General features: G+C 37.5%; 1 protein-coding gene across 1 annotated transcript in view; it reads left to right on the top strand.

Moving 5' to 3' along the window:
• Positions 1-19,840, top strand: part of Gcy (receptor type guanylyl cyclase) — a 311,036-nt gene that overhangs the window by 17,896 nt on the left and 273,300 nt on the right. The window lies entirely within an intron of this gene.

Below are 19,840 nucleotides of genomic sequence, written 5' to 3'. Positions count from 1 at the left end.
CTATGGGCTCTAGTAACCACTTAACACCAGGTGGGTTGTGAGCTTGTCCACGCATATAAGCAAAAAATAAATAAATACTTAAATTCTTTATGCCTACTTTAAAAAAAAAATTAGCATTCTGCACTCCTTCTCTATATTCTCTATAAGTGTGGGAAATTTCATCAAAATAAGTATAAAGTTTTTGCTTCACGTATTAATAATATTATATATAGATTTTAGATTATTTAGATTAGATAGATTTATACCTGATGTTACAAATATTGTACGCTAATTACGTAGTTTCATCAGTTTCAATTTTCTCTACTATTTTCTCAGAAAGAGATTGGCGAAAACATGAAGAAAATACTAATATTAACACGCTGCCATTAGCTTGACCCATATGTGTCTAATGGAATATTTTGAAAGTAATTATCAGGACCTTCAAGACGGTCAATTAACTTGAAAATTTGCGTATGTATCAAGGACCGATGTCAATGTCATAATTTTATTACTTTGCTTCTAAAATTGGCCCCGGACACCAAGATACATCAATTATTATTTATATTCTGCTTTCTATTTCAAACTGTTTAATATTAGTTGAAACATTCATTGCAGATATTCCCTATAAAGTCACATAGCATTATTATTGATAACTACATAGTATAAAACAAAGTCGCTTTCTCTGTCCCTATATCCCTATGTATGCTTAAATCTTTAAAACTACGCAACGGATTTTGATGCGGTTTTCTTTAATAGATAGAGTGATTGAAGAGAAAGGTTTATATGTACTAGAGGTCCCGCAGTAGTCGAAATTCGACTATAATTAATTGGAATTGTAAGTTTGTACACTATTATGATTGTATTTTATACTTCTATAATCACAAATTTCGCCAAGACTACACGATAAAAAAGATTAACAAAGTCAAACAATATTTAATCTCAATTTGACAACAGACGTCAAGAACAAAAGTTTGACAATAAATAGTATGCATGCGTGTGTGCGTCAAATAAATACAGGGTATGTAGTGTGTGTAATGTTTTCTTTATTCATTTAATGTATCTTTTATGCATTATTTTAAAAAAATATTATCATTATGCACTTCTTCTCTATATTCTCTATAAGTGTGGAAAGTTTCATACTCCTCCGTATGCGTAATTGTCGTAAAAAGGGATACAAAGTTTTTGCTTCACGTATTAATATATAGATAATAACATCCATTAAATAGTGGAGAAATGCTGTTATCAATAATAAATTACAGTTCCCTAAGCGAAGCGAGGGCGGGCCGCTAGTTATTAATAATATTAGTTATCCCCCAGTAGTTTTAAATTCGATTATAATTAATTTAAATTATAAACTTGAACATTATTATGGTTCTATTGTCAAAGACTATATTATACTTCTATAATCACAGATTTTGTTAAGACTACACTGAAGACAAATAATATTAAAGACAAACAATATTAATCTATTCTCAATTTGGCCACAGACTTTAATAACAAAAGTTTGATAATAAACATGGAGTATATACTTATGTATGTTGTGTCAAATAAACGGTGGTGTGTGTAATGTTTTTCTTTATTGATTTAATGTATCTTTAATGCAAACTTCAGCACTCTTTCTCTATATAGATAAATCACATAATTCAAGTAATAAATAAAAAAAGAACACTATATTCCTAACCTAAAAGTACATGTTATTATCCGCAACATGCTTCGTCAGATTACAGAAATAAAGTTATCAGCAACATGCTTCGTCAAAAAGTGCAATACTTACTTTCAGATGCAAGCGTCGTCATATTCTCTTTAAGTGTGGGAAATTTCATACTCCTCCGTCTGCGTAATTTTCGTAAAAAGGGGTGCAAACTTTTGCTTCACGTATTAACATATAGATTAAAATAGATTTTAACCACTACAATATTAATTTAGTGAATAATTTCAAGGGTTCGGCTTTTACTAATCAAATAGACCTTGAAAACTAAAGGGTATGAAGGCCCATTAAGGTTCGTTTATAGAAATTGATAAGAGCCTCGAAGTTGGGAAGGAAATGAAGGCGATTTCACAATGATTTGTACTTCGCAACGCTTTAGATAGACTTTTTCGCTACGGTTTCGCTACGGTTTCGCTACTAGCGGTTTTTCGCACAGAAATCCTTACAAAGAGCGCCTAATTAGGTTTCGAATGTGTTCTCTTCGTGAACGGAGACTTTTATTGGACATGTCCTTCTTCCACAAAGTCGTAAGCGGTCAATATCAGTGCAGCTACTTTCTAGATAACATGCCTTTAAGGGTTCCCCGTACCTATCCTCGCGGGAAACTCAAATATATTTTCTACACCCCACCTGTAAAATCTAATTTGGGACGGCAGGCACCTCTCCGTAGAATAATTGATGAGTATCATTCCCTTATCACAGTGATGCCCGATCTTGATGTGTTCCACGACAAGTTGCGTGTATTTAAGGACAGAATAGGAAAAGAGAGGAAAAGGGACCTTAACTTTAACTTTAATCGTTGATCATTTCTTGTTCTATAACTGACTTGTTGTTGCTTGACATTATATTAACATTTCTTCTTTTCTTCTTTTCGATATGACATGACATTTTTAGACATTTTTATTAATATTTCAACAAATAGTACTGTTTTTTTTTTTTTAATTATTATTATTATTATTATTATTGTATTCCATTTTCGAGCCGATGAATTGCCAATGCTATGTACGCCATTGTTGTCACATGCATCAGGCCATAAATTAAATAGTTTAAATTTATTTTCAATGTTAGATGTTTGTGATGTGGCAGTACTTATTTAAATAAATAAATAAATAAAAATAAAAGCTGTCACTTAATTAGCGAGGTCTTAATTGCACGGCTGTGCCTCTCCTAAACTAGAGCGTATGAGCTCTTTGCGGCAGATATGGGTTCGATGGTGGTACTTAACCTAACGCACCTCATAATATTTGCATAATGCACGGTATAGATGGCATTTTGGATTTGTCGTAAAAGCTCTGAAAATTTTCTCATACCAATTAAACAATTCAAGGTCTCGGATTAATCCGCAAAATTCACATCAAAATGTAAAATAATGCAAACAGACACGGATTCTGTAAAAAAAAACCCGAAAAAATTTTGACGACGAATCGCAAATTCGAGTTTTTTTCATTAGGTTCATTTGAATTTGGGTTCGCGTTAAAGTCGATCGAGAGGAATTGACTTTGAAATGAAATTAAGAAATATTTTTATTAAGATCGTAAAGCTTTGATTGTAGAGTTATAAGCTCGGCGAGTCACATCTAGTGATCGTTTATCATAAAGCCTTTTCTCTAAGCTCCGAAAGGCGGCATCCTCTTCGTTGACCAGCATATCAATGATAGTTACAGATCGTACGAAGGCTAAAGTGATGAAGGCCTTTTAGCCCGGTCATTCTTTCATCGTTTAGCTCAGAAGAAAACACACAGTTACTACGTCATAAGCGATTCTTTAAATAAATATTTTGTTAGTAACGAATTTTTGTTAGCTATTAATATAGTTTTTGTAAAGTAGAGATTTAACAAAATAATTTTTGCAGCTATAAGTAGATTTAAAACAAGTTGCTTAGCAATCTTTTTGTAACTTAAACAATTAAGATTGAATTAATATAATTCTTTAGCAAATGTGATTTTTTTTTATTTTTTTTTATTGTTTAGTTCGGTGGCCGAGCTCACAGCCCACCTGGTGTGAAGTGGTTACTGGAGCCTATAGACATCTACGACGTAAATGCGCCACCCACCTTGAGATATAAGTTCTAAGATCTCAGTATAGTTACAACGGCTGCCCCACCCTTCAAACCGAAACGCATTACTGCTTCACGGCAGAAATAGGCAGAGTGGTGGTACCTACCCGTGCGGACTCACAAGAGATCCTACCACCAGTTCTATTGAATGTATTTTATAGTCTAATTGGTTTAATAAGCCTTTTGTATTGCGTAGGCAGGTGCAGAAGCTCACGGCCCACCTGATGTTAAGGGATTACCGTAGTCCATAGACATCAAACTTGAGATCGATGTCTGCATTGTTTTTTAATTATACCTATATGTTGTAATTTTCGCATGTTTAATTTTAATGCACGATTTTGTTATTACACTTACACTGTGGAATTCATTCCTGAAGATGAGTTAAGTACGTTTTTCATTACAAAAATAAGTACTCAAAGTCGGTAGTCGTCGTGGCCTAGAGGATAAGACGTCCGGCGCATTCGTATCGTATTAAATGGTGGATGAGCTTCCGGCCCACATAGTTTTAAGTAATTAAGTTAAGACGTCCTGCTTAAGCGATGTACTGGGTTCGGAGGGGTAAGGTAGATACTGACTGGCAGTAGGATTACATTTAATGCTCCTTCCCATTGTCAACGGCAAAAAATACGTACATTTATTGCATCTCCGTATACTAGGATATGGGATGATATTAAGCTCGGCCTAATTGGTGGCAGGACCTCTTGTGAGACCACCACCTCGCCTATTTCTACCGTGAAGCAGTAATGCGTTTCGGTTTGAAGGTTGGGGCAGCCGTTGTAACTATACTGAGACCTTAGAACTGATAGACCACCTTAGATCTCAAGTTGGGTGGCGCATTTACGTTGTAGATGTCTATGGGCTCCAGTAACCACTTAACACAAGGTGGGCTGTGAGCTCGTCCACCTATCTAAGGAATAAAAAAAATTATAATAATTTCAGCAGCTCAATTGTAGGAGGACTATTAAATTATAATTATAAACTAGACACACGATGGAATTAAGATGAATAAATGCTCTTAGAAGATATTTAAAGCACGTTTTTTTCTTCAGTCTTATTGTCAATTCGGTCACGTCCATTGCGCTCAATCAAAGATATACCTTAGATACGTCCGTCGACTGCAAACGGAAATGTAATTACGAGGATGTCCCGCGTACTCCACATCGCCTTCTGTGGATTTTTCTGCTTCATTTTAACGCTGCAGCCTTGCTTGGTACATTAACTGACATTTATTTCTAATAGACTACGGGCGCTCGTGGACTCAATACATCAGTATGCAAGTTCTAGTCAGCCTTATCTATACTAATATTATAAAGCTGAAGAATTTGTTTGTTTGAACGCGCTAATCTCAGGAACTACTGGTCCGATTTGAAAAATTCTTTCAGTGTCAGATAGCTCATTTATTGAGGAAGGTTATGGACTATAGGCTATATAACATCACGTTAAGGTGAATACAAGTGGAGCACCAATAAATAATAATTCAAAATATGGGCTTAAATAGCTCCTTAATATTTTATAATTCAAAAATATTTTCACCTTCTACGTAAATGAAGTGGGGGTAAAATTTAGCGTTATGTCAAAGTAACTATTCCACGCGGATGGAGTCGCGGGCAAAAGCTAGTTATAAATAAATCCTCTTCTTCGTCGCTTCCTCATTACTGAGGGTCGTGACCACCTTGGTCCAGTTTTTGCACCAGCTTCCTCCAACGTTGCTTGCATTCGGCCTGCTTAATGGCGCCCGGGACTTTGGTGTTTGTTGCCTCCTTTACAATGTCCGTCCACCTGGTTGGCGATCTTCCTCGACTTCTCTTTCCTTCCGCGTGACCTACAACTATTAGTTTTTCCAAGTTGTCAAGATTTCGTCGGGCCACGTGTCCGAAGTAATTGAGGAGACGCTGCGTACAGATTGTAATACATGCATGTGCATACAGAGTGTAAATAAATAGCTAAGAACAAATTACGCACGGTTATCCGGCCCCAAATTAGAATTCCCTGTATTCTGGGTCGTCGTCTATGGGATCGGATTGTCGGCGTTCGGAAAAAAATCAATTGCAAAAACAAAGATGTTGTGAGGTTTTTTGGTGAGCCAAATATTCTGGGGGAGATGAGAGGCTCGGATGACTCGGGTATGTAATACGGGTGTACCAGAGGGACGCCCTCCTGTAGGGAGGCCCAACTACCGTTGGTCTGACGCTGTGGAAGGGAATTTACGTGAGCTCCAAGTGCAGGACTGCCAAGGTGTTGCACAGTGCCGGAATGAATGGCGGCGTCTATTGTCGTAAACCAAGACCCACTTAGTTATTTTTATTGTTTATTATTGCTGTATTATTTAATGTTGCCAGAAGTGACGTCACTACAAGATTATTAAATATCTCAGAATGACATAAATGTATTTTCGTTGGTACCTGAATATTTAATGATTGTACTCTCAGATCAGTCGGTATGGAAGAATTGGCTACTGGTTATCAAGAGGCCTTTTCGTTTTCACCACGACTTGTGGAAGAGCACGGGCTCGGCTAAGAACGAACTATTGCCATATTCGTCATAAGGGAACGATGAAGAAGAAGAACTTATGTTCTTCTTCCCTCACTGCTGAGGATCGCGACCATTGTGACTTTCCTCCTTAGTATTAGGTCATGTGTGGTATGGACCGCGTAGAATAGACAACCACCAACGGCTTTCTTAACCAGATCTGACCATATGCCTGGTGTTCTATATAGTAGTTAGGCAGTGTCTATCTACCCGCTCATAAAAATCCACAGACACGACCCACTGAAATTCTCGTCGGATTTTCTCTCAGTGTGTTACGACTTCGATCTTATTGTAGATTCAGTAACGCATTGCTCTTGCTAGGGTCGATATTAGCAAATTATTGCAGACTAAACCTCGTTAGAACACCCACCAAGCAAGGCCAAGCTGGGATGGGCTTATTCGAGGTTGACAAGTAGAAAGGCCAAAAAAATCTTAATAATTATAAAAAGATCAATAATCCAATAACGCAAAAAATCTTATATATAAAATTCTCGTGTCACAATGCTAGTTACCATACTCCTCTGAAACGGTTTGACCGATTTTTATGAAATTTTATATGCATGTTCAGTAGGTCTGAGAATCGGTTACTATCTATTTTTCATACCTCTAAGTGATAAGGGTTGTCCATTAACCTAACATTTATTTTTTATTTTTTGGACATTTTTTTTGTTATAATGAGGCATTATTTGGTTGAATGAGGTTTTGTTATTTTTATATTCCCTCATCGTTCACATCGCTACATACTTCTTTCACTCATTTACCACATCCTTACATAATTACAATAAGTTAGTTTTTTTTCTAGACTAGAAATTCCCTAGAAATCTTACATATGGCAAAACAACGTTTGTCGGGTCAGCTAGTATTATATAATCTAGAAAAAACAGGGTATCAGAATTGACAACAAGCCATTTTTGAAATTCACCCAACAAATTCCAGTATTTTTTTTGGTGAAAGATTTTGAAGAGGCGACTCTGTCCCAGAATACATAATTTGAATTTCCACTCTCATTTTGAGTTGATAATCCCGTTTTGTATTAAGTGCTACTCACAACTTTCACTAACAGATAATTTAGTCTTCGTAAAACTTGAAATCGATGTATTTCAAAATTGCTCGCGGGCACGTTTATTCGTAAGTTTGGATCGTACCTTGACGCTAAGTAGATATCTGAAACATTTCCTACTCGTCAGCTTACGATTCATTTGAAATTAAGTAGATATCTGGATGATGTTAAAGTCTATAGACCAATACCGCTCCTCACTCTGAAATGCGAGGTTAGAGTATCTATATATTAACACGTGAAGCAAAAACTTTGTATCCCTTTTTACGAAAATTGCGAGGTCGGAGAAGTATGAAATTTTCTACACTTATAGAAAATATAGAGAAGAAGTGCACAATGCAAATATTTTTTAAAAATAATGCATAAAAGATACATTAAATCAATAAAGAAAATATTACACACTACATACCTTGTATTTGACGCACACACGCATGCATACTATATATTGTCAAACTTTTGTTCTTGATGTCTGTGGTGAAATTGAGAATAGATTAAATATTGTTTGTCTTTATTAATATTTTTTATAGTGTACCCTTGGCGAAATTTGTGATTATAGAAGTATAAAATACAATCATAATAGTGTACCAACTTATTATACAATTCCAATTAATTATAGTCGAATTTCGACTACTGCGGGACCTCTAGTCATTTTAATAACATCTGTCCTTCTCTTAAAATTGGCACGAATGATCCCCGCAGTAATGAGGCAGAAGATCATAGCTATTGTCGGGCTTACGTCTTCCTGGCTTGTTTATGTTACCATTCACGTTACATTAATTCAAACACTTTGGGTCGACAAATCATTTTCCCTCTTTTCACGCCCTTCTGTACTGAGATACATAAATCATTTGTCACACCATAATATTTTATATTCTTATCCTTCTATCACTCTGTCATTTTCTTTCTGTCTACATTCACTTACCATCATTTCTCTTTAAATCATTCATCTGATTTTCTTACATCATCAATAAAAAAATAAAAAGTAGGACTTTTCGCGGACTTTTGTGAGTGACGTCATTAAAAGAGGTTGAAAACCGCACAGGTAGTAATTACTTTAAGTTCTTTTATTACCTACCAATTGCAACCTAGCGACGCTGTGTTATGACTATCGATACTGTCCGAGTGTACATTGTTGATATTACTCTAAAAACCTTCTAATAGTACCGACCACAAGACCAACACTGAAACGATGATTACCCAGTAAAGTTCCGAGCCTAAACAAACGTGAAATTATGCAAACACGAATCTTATACACGAATATAAATTATTAGCAAATAATAACCCTGTATGTGTTAATGTATCATTTATTGCGTATATATATAGTCTGATATATTATGTATTAGTGTTGTTTTTTATTATTATTAATAATATTGTTATTATGTATTGTATCAATAAGTAAATTGATTCAGTACTCTTCCCACCCACTTATGTAAAGCTCTCCCTCTTCAAGAACGGTTAGCCAGCCGGTAGTTAACTCAATTGTTGAGTTATGCTCGCCATTTTTAAGCTTTTCGCAATTATTGTATTATATTAACAGTGTGTACAATAAAGAATAAAGACTTTTAAACAGTCGAATCATATAAATTTAATACCCAATTAAAACAAGATCAATAAAGGGCTATGCGTATATACAGATGGAATCCTGAATGATTTGCGAAATTTATTTCCCGAAATTATTTCGTAGTGTTCGCCGGTAATGTATCCAAGTAATTCCGGATAATGACACTAGAGCATTTTTGAACCACACCATTAACATACCAGCCACCTGTGAGGTGTAAAAACACAATTTCGCCCCGTGATTTATGAAATGCTCACCGTAAATTACTGGTTCTTTCCTCTCCGTAATATCTTGAAGACTTTTATGAATAATTTTTCGTTGTATAGTTTATCTTGTACTTCATCTAAATTAGGTTGTAACAACAAGCGATCTTACGAAGTTTGTAAAAAAATTCTAATTTATCTTTCAACGGTACTGTTTTTTTTTTTTTTTTTTTCCGTTGTCATAGAGTGGTGGGCAAAGGGTTAAGTGGCTATCGTGAGATCGTTTTGAATTTGACAGTTTTACGTACAGTACTTTACACACATAGATCAAAGTTTGCGTTCGTTTAAAAACTATTTATGTCAAAGATCTTTGAAGTTTGACATTAAAGCGTTTGTTCTCTGTTTGAAAATTTTGATTTTGTTTTGTATTAAATGGGTTGTTCTCTGTTTGAAAATTGAATTTTTTTTTTTTTTTTTCAAGGGAGTCGATTCTTTTTAGTGATTTATCTTGTCTCTAACAATTATCGATGAACGTTCATGAAATGCTATTTTCGTTTTTTTGTTTCACTTATGTCCGACTGACTAACTATCGAGAGTTTCGTGAGCAAAAAAAAGAAGGTAGTTACGACACAGCAAGAATATCAGAGGAAGTCTGAAAGGAGCCCCGGTAATCAATAAATTAAAGAGCGGACGGTTAGCGTGGTATGGACATGTGATGCGTAGAGAGAAGATGCATGTAACGTCCGTCTGGTGTAGTGGTAAGTGACATGGTCACTACACTAGGGGTCGCGGGTTCGAATCCCGCCAAGGGAAGATATTTGTATGATAAATATAAATGTCTTTTCCAGGGTTATGGATGTATATTAAATATATGTATGTGTATAATAAAAATCTTACATTTATTTCCGTTATCTGGTACCTGTAACACAAGTTCTTTACGAACTTATCACGGGACCAGTTAACGTGCCGTGATTGTTGGTAAAATATTTATATTTATTTATTTATTTATATTTATGTTTTTTTTTATTGCCTTTGTAGGCAGACGAGCATACGGCCCACCTGATGGTGAGTGGTTACCGTCGCCCATGGACTTCAGCAATGCCAGGGGCACAGCCAAGCCGCTGCCTACCGCTAAATCTGACTAGGAGATCTATGGAAATGGTAGTGCAAGGTGGAGGAGGAAGAGGTCAAACGAAGAAGACATGGATGGAGTGTGTGAATGACGATATGAGAGAGAGAGAGGGGGTGAGTATTGAAATGAGGGCTGATAGAAGAGAATGGAAGAGAAAAATTAGCTTTACAGGTAGTAGGCCCTCTTGTGAGTCCGTACGGGTAGGTGTAGGTGATGTGTATGTATATGTTTATGTTATTTATGTGTGTAATTGTGTATGTATATGGTCTGATATATTATGGATTAGTGTTTTTTTATTTTATTATTATTAATATTATTGTTATTGTGTCATCATCATCATGGTTCCAAGCCGGTTTCGACCACGGCGACCAAATTTTTCAGTTTAATAACTTAAAAGCTAATGGCCGCGCCTCTCATGCGCTCTGATATGGCTATGGTAGCCTATCTTGTTCTTAAACGTGCGCAAACAGAAGCTACACTTAAGAACGCCACCCACAAAGTATTGTTATTGTGTATTGTATCAATAAGTAAATTGATTAGATTGTACTCTTCTACCCACTTATGGAAAGCTCTGCCTCTTTCAGAACGGTTAGCTGATAGATAACTCAATTGTTGAGTTAACAGTTGAATGGTCACCATGAGGTCGATCAGCCACCTCACTCGTGCTTTTGTGCCTCTGCAACGTCATTACGACGCAGATTTAAGAAACAGAGACTCCATGCGCTATTTTTCCTCATGGCTTTCATTTTTGTTGTTTCGTAACTCTTCTCTTTCTCCATCTTATTCCACTAGATGGGCACAGCTTTTTTTATTTATTGCTTAGATAGGTGGACGAGCTCACAGCTCACCTGGTGTTAAGTGGTTACTGGAGCCCATAGACATCTACAACGTTAATGCGCCACCCACCTTGAGATATAAGTTCTAAGATCTCAGTATAGTTACAACTGCTGCTCCACCCTACAAACCGAAACGCATTACTGCTTCACGGCAGAAATAGGCAGGGCGGTGGTACCTACCCGCGCGGACTCACATGAGGTCCTACCACCAGTGATTACGCAAATTATAATTTTGCGGGTTTGATTTTTATTACACGATGTTTATTCCTTCACCGTGGAAGTCAATCGTGAACATTTGTTGAGTACGTATTTCATTAGAAAAATCTTTTTGTATTAAGTAATAATATATCATTCGACAGATTTAATTTTCATCAAAATTACGAAATTATATTAATTTGATTAGCAGCTCGTACGGTATCAGCATTATCAAAATTTTAATTTAATTATAATTTAAATACATTTTGATCGAACGATAAATCATATCTTAAGTTTCCCAAGTGAACGCAAACATTTTAATGTTCCATACATTTATCTGTACTAGAGGTCCCGCAGTAGTCGGGAATTCGACTATAATTGATTAGAATTGTAAGTTTGTACACTATTATGATTGTATTTTATACTTCTATAATCACAAATTTCGCCAAGACTACACTATAAAAAATATTAATAAAGACAAACAATATTTAATCTATTCTCAATTTGACCACAGACGTCAAGAACAAAAGTTTGACAATAAATAGTATGCATGCGTGTGTGCGTCAAATATACGGTATGTAGTGTGTGTAATGTTTTCTTTATTGATTTAATGTATCTTTTATGCATTATTTAAAAAAAATATTAGCATTGTGCACTTCTTCTCTATATTCTCTATATAGAAAATAACCCGTACTACATCGTTTTAAGAACTATGTATGCATTTACAAAGAAATATATACATATATACAACAACAACAAAAAATCGTATATCGCAAGCACGTGTTTAAAAACATCACTCACGTTTCGGCTGTGAAATAACACACGTACAAACAATACACGTCGTTTACTATTTGTATTTGTAAGCTTGAGGGTAGACATTATCTTGTTGAACACCAAGTAAAACGATGTCACTATTTGATTCCTGATTTAATCAACAATATGTTATCTTAACAATTCACTTTAACACTTGTCCAACTTTAACCAGTACGTAACAGTCACTGAATCACACAACGTAACGAGGATATAGTAAGTGCACCAGGCAAGCGCAGTCCAACGAATGTTCATTGCAAGGCACGTTCCGCCTTTTTATACTAGCCGGCGCAGCTGGCTTATGAGTCACTTCTGTTGCAGCTGTTGTTTACGAGTCGAACGACACGGCCGGCGCACCTGGCTTGTGTGAGTCACTCCTATTGCACGTGCTAAACAAATATCGTTAACGCCGTCACGGCCATACTGACGTGCGCTCGTCCTCGTGCGCGCATTCTTATGGTATGTCTGTGAACAACAAATGTGTTCGTTCATCCTGACATTAACGGATGCAACTTAAAACGTGGTCTATGATATTAACAATCTAGTACGGTTCGGTTCGCATAATTCTTCAGAAAATCCTATACTGGCTATAAATAACCTTCAGACTGCTTACATACCTGAGCCAGTTCATTTAAAACTCTTCAGGTATGTAAGTATGTCCCTTTTAACTTAGACCGGAATTGTTATCCCTTCAGTTTTTCGAACTGGACCGGATGATGCTAGACCGAATCGCAATCCCTGTAGCTAATTGTTGCGGCTAATCTGGATGAAAATCCCTATAGCCAAGCCATTGGACCGGACAGACCCTTCAATGACTTCTCACTTTTTTTTTTTTTTTTCTCTTTTTTTTTTTGCTAGTCCGGATTAACATCTCTCTAGCCACATACAATTCTCCTCTTTTTTTTTTTAATCTGCGTGTACGGTAGCGTTTGTTAAAACATTTCTTAAACCAGAACATTTATACGGAATTTCTTCAGAAATAGTGCGAGACCGACCATCGTTTTTACATTTCCAACACCTGCACCTGAGGTGCCTGAGCTTACAGACATTGTATCACTACCCGCAGACTGTTTGCTGTATCGCTATTTGCGGACAAAAATGTAGCTTCTATTGTCAGTGATAGAGTCGTCATCATTAAGATCAGTTTCATGAAAAAGATTACTTAACCCATCTGTGTACGCCGTCACGTCATCGTCACTATAATTTTCAGAAATTTCTACTAGGCCTGACGGGCCTCGAGGTACTTCGCGTAAGTTTTCATGGAGAACTTTGTACACTAGAACCATTTACACGTCTCAACTTATACCTATCGTTTTCCAAAACTGCAGATGATTGAAAGATTACTGGTGGCCCGGAGGCCTTTCCCGCTTCACCAGGACGGGTGGGCGGGCAAAGGCTCAGCCAAGAGGGGTGGGATTTGCTAACAACTGCCCGAGCGCCTCCGCAGGAGACCTAACAACTCAAGAGCAATCGCTTCGCGAATGAATCTACTACCGGATCGGAATCGCGACCCACTGAGAAGATCCGGCGAGAAACTCAGTGGGCTGATGCATGGGTTAGGTTGCACGTCGACCTCTTTGTCGAGTTCGACGAGTACAATTACTGGGGTTCCTCAGCCTGCTCCTAGTGTTAGAGCTGAAGGTATCTAATGCAAGAGTTATTGGATCTGATGGATCCGTAAGGACGTGTCTAGGGTGACTACGGTGACTTGTTCATGAAACCGCTTACCATTGAATAAATTACTATGGCTTTGTTTTGTAAGACTACATTCTGACCCTGAATGGAACATAAAGGGGGAGCCAAAACCACTTATCTGTAACACACTGAAGCTCTGGAACACACGTTGACGTCTCTGGTTGGACCTGCCACAGCACCTGGAGCAGTGTCGTTTTTCTTCTTGTAGCGCATGGAACACCCAGAAGCTACATGGCTCGCATCACCGCACACGTAACAGCCGATTTGCAGGCGAGAGCCGGGCGCCCACGGATGAGGAGGTTGTTCAGGTTTTGCAGGCTGTATTTTTGTGAGGCAAGTAGCAGCTCGAGCCTTAAGCGAATGTGTGAGAGTCAAAATTAAATCGACACCATCCAATACTTCAACTACTTTAAACGGCCCTTTAAACTTCGTATCTAATTTCGTTTGATTATGCTCTTCGTATTAATGTGTGGACGAGCTCACAGCCCACCTTGTGTTAAGTGGTTACTGGAACCCATAGACATCCACAGCGTAAATGCACCACACACCTTGAGATAGAAGTTCTAAGGTCTCAGTATAGTTACAACCGCTGCCCCACCCTTCAAACCGAAATACACCACTGCTTCACGGCAGAAATAGGCAGGGTGATGGTACCCGTGCGGTCGATGGCACTATACGGAGCACCCGTCTGGTGCCACGTCCTTACCCACGAGAACGTCGCCTCGCTGCGACGCCGGCAGCGCGCGATCGCAGTCAGAGTTATTCAATGATACCTCACAGTCTCCTACGAGGCGGCGCGCCCTAGCGCAAGTGCAGCCGGAGCGCGGGGGCTCCAATCTCGGCAGTCCGTGCTGGAGGCGTGGTCTCGTCGTTTGGCGGACCCGTCGGCCGGCCTCCGTACCGTCGAGGCGATCTGCCCGGTTCTCGCGGACTGGGTGGGCCGCGACCGCGGAAGTCTCACCTCCGGCTACCTGTGCAGACTCACACGGTAAATCTTACCAGCCACCACGCAAACTACAATTTTACGGGTTCCACCTCTCTTACACGATGTTACTCCCACACAGAGGAAGCCAACCGCGAACACTTGTCAAGCACGCACAAGCACGCACTTCACCGGAAAAACCTGCATCCGCCAGCGGAACCCGAACACCGCCGCATCGCCAGACACGAACGCACCGGACGTCTTATCTTACAGGTCACGACGACTTCAGATGTGTCAATTTTTCTTCCCCACGGAAACTTGCTTGCTTTCTTGTTTGCTTGCTTGCTGGAGCCCGAAGTCATCGAACGTGTAGTGTTATTGGTATTGAATCGAGTAGATTCTAAAATTTCAGCGACAATTCACAGTCTCATGTCCTGGTTTACTGTACTAGTGCCATGTAACTCTAGCAGTAGTCATTGGCTTAAAAACGATTCGTGTCGGAACTACCCACTCGTCATGACAGATCCATTATTGCGATCGAAGTTTCACTTGAGATTTGCACTTGCCTTAATTTCTTGCAATAGCTTGTTACGTGTTTTATTTCCGTTAGTAAATGCCATGTGATGAAGTCGACAGTCAAACTGGGCAACATGAGCCAGAACGTAAGATGTGACGATTTCTTCGTGGCTCAGATCTTCCATCGAGGTAACAGAGACGTTATTACACGACTTACGTATGCTGCATTCACGCTCTTGTGGCGTACCACTACTAGTATTCTGATCTGCATCATGTTTTTTTGCTGTACTTCGAACATGTTCAAACACGTCACGCCAGTGAGAGTAGAGTCCTGATCTCACTTCTGATGTAAGCTTGAGGGTAGACATTATCTTGTTGAACACCAAGTAAAACGATGTCACTATTTGATTCCTGATTTAATCAACAATATGTTATCTTAACAATTCACTTTAACACTTGTCCAACTTTAACCAGTACGTAACAGTCACTGAATCACACAACGTAACGAGGATATAGTAAGTGCACCAGGCAAGCGCAGTCCAACGAATGTTCATTGCAAGGCACGTTCCGCCTTTTTATACTAGCCGGCGCAGCTGGCTTATGAGTCACTTCTGTTGCAGCTGTTGTTTACGAGTCGAACGACACGGCCGGCGCGCCTGGCTTGTGTGAGTCACTCCTATTGCACGTGCTAAACAAATATCGTTAACGCCGTCATATTTATAAATACTACCGACGTTTGGAGAATCAGAAACGAAATTTATAGTTTTCTAGTTGCGATGATATTGATTTAACGATCCAATGAACGTGTCTATATATTAATACGTGAAGCAAAAACTTTGTACCCCTTTTTACGAAAATTGCGCGGACGGAGGAGTATGAAATTTCCCACACTTATTGAGAATATAGAGAAGAAGTGCACAATGCTAATATTTTTTTAAAATAATGAATAAAAGATACATTAAATCAATAAAGAAAACATTACACACACTGCCATGTATTTGACGCACACATTCACTTAAAAATACTCTTTGTTTACTGTCAAATTTTTGTTATTGCTTAGTCTGTGTGTCAAATTGAGAATAGGTTATTATAGTTTATCCTTAATATTATTTGTCTATAATGTAGTCTTCGTGAAATCTGTGATTAAAGAAGTCTTTGACAATAGAACCATAATAATGTTCTAAACTATAATTTTAATTAATTATAGTCGAATTTCGACTATTGGAGGACCACTCATATTATTAATAATGCTATGTAGCTTTATAGGGAACATCTGCAATGAATGTTTCAATTAATATTAACACTAATCATACTTACTGTAGTAGTTCCTAGTTTAAAAAAATATGCAACCTTGACAAAAATATATTTCAACCTTGACAAAAAATCTTTGATTTTACTGTAGTGTTCACGGGGAATGCACGTAGTATTTGTGGGCTCTGTCGACTGTGGGATTGATAATCGGGTGTTAATTTCTAACAAGCTTTTCGTTTGTCAGTTTATGTTGACCATCAAAAATTCAGTATCTACAATTAATGAAGATGGCGAGTGGTAGTGCAAGGTAGAGGGGGAGAGATCGACCGATGAAGACATGGATGGAGTGTGTGAATATGAGAGAGAGAGGATTGAGTGTTAATCTGACGGCTGATAGAAGAGAATGGAAGAGAAAATTTTGCTATGCCGACCCCACCTAGTGAGATAAGATGAAGAAGAATGAAGATGGCGATGTTATAAGGAAAATGATGATTTGCACAAAATAATTCACGCTGCCAGCACTGGACTGATGCAGAAAATTCCAATGCAGAAAATATATTACGTTCGTCACTTTATAATACGCAGTATCGCAAAAAGCCAGTTTGTGGTAACGGAGAAGGCGCTACAAAAATATTATGTTTTCCAGTAAACACTTATAAAGAAACTGTGTTGTTGTCATCGTTGACTTCAGGCTTTGGAAACATTGATACATTATCGGGACTCGAGTGGCTTATCGTTCGAGTGCCGTCTCCTCTGTTACCGATATCGATAGCTTCTTGACGATTTTCATTGATAAACGTCATTTTATTGTAAGCAATATATAGGTATTATTGATATTTTAACCTGGACACCCTGATTTTGAAGTATAACTTTTTTTTTTTTTTTTATTGCTTAGATGTGTGGACGAGCTCACAGCCCACCTGGTGTTAAGTGGTTACTGGAGCCCATAGACATCTACAACGTAAATGCGCCACACACCTTGAGATATAGTTCTAAGGTCTCAGTATAGTCACAACGGCTGCCCCACCCTTCAAACCGAAACGCATTACTGCTTCACGACAGAAATAGGCGAGGCGGTGGTACCTACCCGTGCGGACTCACAAGAGGTCCTACCACCAGTAATTACGCAAATTATAATTTTGCGGGTTTGATTTTTATTACACGATGTTATTCCTTCACCGTGGAAGTCAATCGTGAACATTTGTTGAGTACGTATTTCATTACAAAAATTGGTACCCGCCAGCGAGATTCGAACACCGGTGCATCGCTCGATACGAATGCACCGGACGTCTTATCCTTTAGGCGACGACGACTTCAAAACTAACTTGGTTATCATTTGCATTCTACTATCTATTAAACTATCGAATATACTATCTAATATACTATCTAATATACCATCTAGTATACTACTAATCAGCTCTACTGGAGCCATTGTTGAATGTTTTAAAATAATTCACCCGAAGCGGACGGTGAGCTCAATTGTCTATACAAAAAAGAAACATTCGTAAGTTTTTATAGGTGCAGTTTTTTTTCTTTTTACTACTCACCGCAGCGTTGCATTTAAAAGTGGGGCTATGTGGGAACTTTATATTGCGCATAATGCCACTGATAAATAGAAGTTAATGAGAATTAGTGATTCTTGAAGTTCGCTGAGCCCTGTTTAGTTTTGGTCCCGATTGGAACGATTTTTTTTAAATAAATTTAAGAAATAACACCCAAAACGTTGTCAACGTAGTATTCCCTTCGGATTTCGATAGTTTACGACGCGACACATCCGTGACCACGAAAGGTAAGTCATATCCGAAATCTGTATATATTAATACGCGAAAAAAACCTTTTTACGAAAATTGCGTGGGCAGAGGAATATGAAATTATCCACACTTATAGAAAATATAGAGAAGTAGTGCAGAATGTAATTTTTTTTAAAATTATAAATAAAAAATACATTAAATAAAAAAAAAAACAAAATGTGTGCAATTCACACGTGGTAGAAGTGAAACCTTCCAAAATTAAAATACAATTATCCTAAACGTCTTAAGTATATGTAAAATTTTGTCATTAGTAAATAATTGTAAGGTAGCGCCCTCTGTGAATTGATATTTTAATTTCACGTATAATCCTAAATTAAAATTCACTACAAGAGCTTTCATACACACGTTAGTATTAAAAAATCTCACAGATGGCGCTGTATTAAATAGTATGTATATTTCTGTCTCGTTCTTTGCTGGCTTCATCCTACACATTTTTGTATTTGTGTCTCTTACCTGTCGTTTTTTCCGTTGCATCCGGTTTGAAATCACAACGATTCTAAAGAAGTTTTCACTTCAAAAACAACATTACACACACTATCATGTATTTGACACACGCATATAATATACTCCTTTGTTTATTGTTAAAGCCTGTCGTAAAATTCAGAATTATTATTTGTCTTCGATATTATTTATCTATAGTGTAGCCTTCGGGAAATTTGTTATTATAGAGGTCTATGATAGTCTTTGAAAATAGACCCTTAATAAGGCTCAAACTAATAATTTAAATTAATTATAGTCGAATTTCGACTACCGGGCGACCACTAGTAAATATATACTAGACGATGACCGAGCTTTGCTCGTTTTTTTTTTTTTGATAATGCCACCTTGGTTAGTTGCCCTCAATTAAGAAAAATAGTATTATTATTCGCCAATAGATGTCGGGAAGAGTTGATTATTGAAAACACGAATAAATCAACATTTTCTGAAAATAAATCGTAGCTAGATCGATTTATCGCCCCCGAAATGCCCTGTATACTAAGTTTTATGAAAATCGTTGGAGCCGTTTCCGAGATTCAGATTATATACATATATACATATTAATATACAAGAATTGCTCGTTTAAAGGTATAAGATACCAATATAAAACCGTAAAATTTGTTTTAATTGTATTATGAACGTGTCCAAAGATGACGCAATCGCAAAACGCTCAATGGACTGATATCGGTTAAAAGCTAAGCCGATTAATTTTGGTAAATGTAATGTTTCGAATCTATTTTTGCATCTGACAAATAATGAGCGTCAATCAATCAGGCTTGCAACGATAACGTGCAAATATACGGAAAATTTTTCGTCCAATAAAAATGAAGAATTGCATGTTTATTTACTTGTGTTCGATGTGTTGAGACGTGTATTGTTGCCAAGCGCGGACGGTTGAGTACCACTGACCGTCTCGGGCACTGGTACTCAACTATTTCTGAAAATTATTTTTATGTTTCAGATTAGGGGGTATTATAGGTAAAGATAAATCATCTTTATCGCACGGTGCATTTACCTTGCTTCTTTAATAGAAATAAATTTATGTAACAGCGTACTTGTAATAGCGATCCGGTAATTCTGTAAACACAGTAAAAGTTGTATGTGGT

This window comes from Bombyx mori, chromosome 7 (assembly GCF_030269925.1).
Source record: "Bombyx mori chromosome 7, ASM3026992v2".
Lineage (NCBI taxonomy): Eukaryota > Metazoa > Arthropoda > Insecta > Lepidoptera > Bombycidae > Bombyx > Bombyx mori.
The sequence above is the reverse complement of the archived record's forward strand: the minus strand, read 5'-3'. Positions and strand labels throughout refer to the sequence as shown.